A 2,988-nucleotide genomic window follows, 5' to 3' on the forward strand; every position below is an offset into this window, starting at 1 on the left:
CTGGGAGAAACGTGGAGTCATGTATTTAAGCCATCAGAGAATCTATAGTTACTGGAAAGAAAATCCAGACACGGTTCAGTCACAGATGAGACTGGCTGGCTTTGTCGATAAAGAATTTGCCACCAATAATAATGATCAGGTGGGAGAGAGGGCAAGAAACCTATACTCTTGCACAGAAAAAAGGTGTTTTTCATTGTTTACATGTGACAGTATTGTTAACCATATTATTTGTGTAGATTACCTATTTATTTTATTTATTTATTATTATATTTATATCCCGCCCTCCCCGCGGATTTCCTTTATTCCTTGATTCTTCTGATTGGCAGGTTCACATTCAACTGGTTTCAAATTTCACTATGAACATGTTTAATAGTTGAATTTGCCATGTTCAGTGGAGCTTGTCAAACATGAGCTGATCACTCAGGCTATTTGGTTCATGCTGAACAGCTGTAAAAACCTGCCATCCAAGGGAAGAGATATGTTTCATGGAACAAGTCTCATGCTAAAGGAATTCTCTGCTGCTACTAAAACAGACTCCTAGGGTCTAACCAAAGATTGTCATTAGGCTAAAGTCTGTCCTTGATTCCTCAGGTTCCTACAGAAATCACTTCTAGATTTAATGCCTATATGTATTCTCTCCCCCCCAGTCCATTCCCTTTCAGTCTAGTTTCCTACTGGTATTAGATAAGCACTCTTCTTCTGTTTTAGGACCAATCAGTATTTGAAAACATAAAGCTGATGTTTATTTGTTATTGTTTAGTTAATGTTGGGGAAATTAGGAGTGCAGGAACCTTGTCATGGACTCCCATCCCTACTGTGTTTATTGGGAAGGAAGAGAAGCTGGCAGGGATCCAAATTGCATCGAGAGAGAGAGAGGGAGACATTGTTCTAAATGAAAACTCAATTTATTCCATTACACACTCTTAAAACAGAACACACTTTTGTAGCATTTCAACATTCAACATAGAATATTTCAACTCAACCCCAATACATAAATAGTTCACTTGTAGTTCTATAAAGGATATCCTTGGTTGCTCTGTCAAGATCCCTAACGGAGGGTGGTTGGCCAGAACAACCCCGAACAAGACTAAATTCAGACATTAAGTACCTTTTTTCATCCATAGGAGCTGTTGCTAAGCATCTGACGTATACCTGATGTACACAACAAAGTTCAACCTAGGGTTGCCAGCCCCCAGGTGAACAGGGTGGGGACCACGGCATGCAGGGCTGGGGAAAATCAGTCCCACTTGTCACAGACCCCACCTCACTCACTTGTTCCTGAGACCTCCCCCTCCCTCCCTCCTGCTGGATTTAAAGAGCCGCCCAGCTGGTCAGTGGGCCACATAGTGACCAGTGACCAGCTAAAGCCCTTTAAATCAGGCACGAGGGGAGGGAGAGGGATGACCGGGCGGGTGGTCACTCTTGGGGGTGGGGCTTGGGGTGTCCCTGCCCTCACCTGGAACACCCCCAAATCTCCCCGTCGGAGTGAGGAGGGGACCTGGCAACCCTAGCACAGCCCCTTCTTTCTATCTCTGGAATCAAGAAACTCTCAGAAAATCTAGGAACGCTAGATTGACTCAGAGAGTCAAGGTTGACTAAGAGAGTTCCTTGAAGCTAGGTTTAGATACCCTGTCTATTTAGAAACATTCTAAAAGGCAAAATTCATGTAAGGCAAAAGTCATGCACAGGATTATCAGTATCAGAAGGTCACAACACTTAGCAGAGTCCTGAAGCCTCCTGGGAAATAGAACCAAAGATTCAACTATACTTTACTATAGAAATGTAAGTAACATGTAAGTTTAACATAGGTTAAACAGAGGACTGAGGCTCAATCCAGGCCCTAATTACGCAACAGTCTCCCCCCCCTTTGAGGCTCAGTCCTCTGCGTCATTCACAAAATTTACTACATTTACTACATGGTGATTGACAAATGGATACATGGGCCATGATATAAAAGCCCAGCCCCAAAACCCATGCCACAATAAAATACAAAGTCAAATTTACCAATTATTATCGAATCAAATCTCAACTTCAGTGTGTTCAGATAACACCGGAGTAAGGAAACTATCTTTTGATTCCAGACAATAAATCACTTGGAAATTTTCTTCTTTTCCCACTCAAGAATCATTTTACTTACTTTCATCCTTAATAATAATACCCATGCATATTGACACTACTAATGACAGTATTATAGGTTAAGTAATGTTTTCCAACAATTCTTAGTTCTGAAATCATAAAGAGTTTTCCAAAAAGTTCTATCTTTCCTTAGGTTCAGTTGGCTCTTGTGCTGATTTAAGTAAATGCTCATATCATTTATATATTTTATAATAATAAAACTTCAAATAATACATTCAGACCCCGGAACTAAAAAGGATAAAGAGATATTGAGCAATGTCATAGACCATTTGCAGATCTATGTTAAAAAAACCCAAAAACCCTTGCAGTTCCCATAGTCCAAAAATTAGCAGAACATACATACACAAAATTGAAAACAAGAATAGGCAAAATAATTCAGATAAGTAAAATTCTTCTTAAATATGTGGTTCAATTATCTGCACTGCATCTTGGAATCTCTCTACTTTGCCACATTTGGTTTTCTGGAATAGAACCCATGTAGTCCAGAGGGGATACAGGTTCAGTGGAAAACAGTGTATTTGTTCTTGAAGGCTAATTGTTCCTTAACAGTTCCCTGAGAGGGGGGCAAAAGTGTGGAAAACTTTTTGGCCTTTTGAAGAGGTTTTTTTCTCTGGAGGAGAACTCCTTGCACTGGAAGAATGCTTCATACTTACCTGGGCAAAGTGGCGACCAACTCATTAATAGTATTCATGTGAAGTATTAAGAAAGAGCTGGGACACTGCATTACATTTATTTATTTGTTCAATTTATACCCCACCCTCCCCACCGAATGACTGCTCTCACAACCTAAGTAAAAACATAATTTGCATTTCTGCAAGCCAGACCTTTCTATAGATTGTATATGTGTATCAT

Source organism: Gekko japonicus, unplaced genomic scaffold (genome assembly GCF_001447785.1).
Source record: "Gekko japonicus isolate JY-2015 unplaced genomic scaffold, Gekko_japonicus_V1.1 scaffold500, whole genome shotgun sequence".
NCBI classification, from domain to species: Eukaryota; Metazoa; Chordata; class Lepidosauria; order Squamata; family Gekkonidae; genus Gekko; species Gekko japonicus.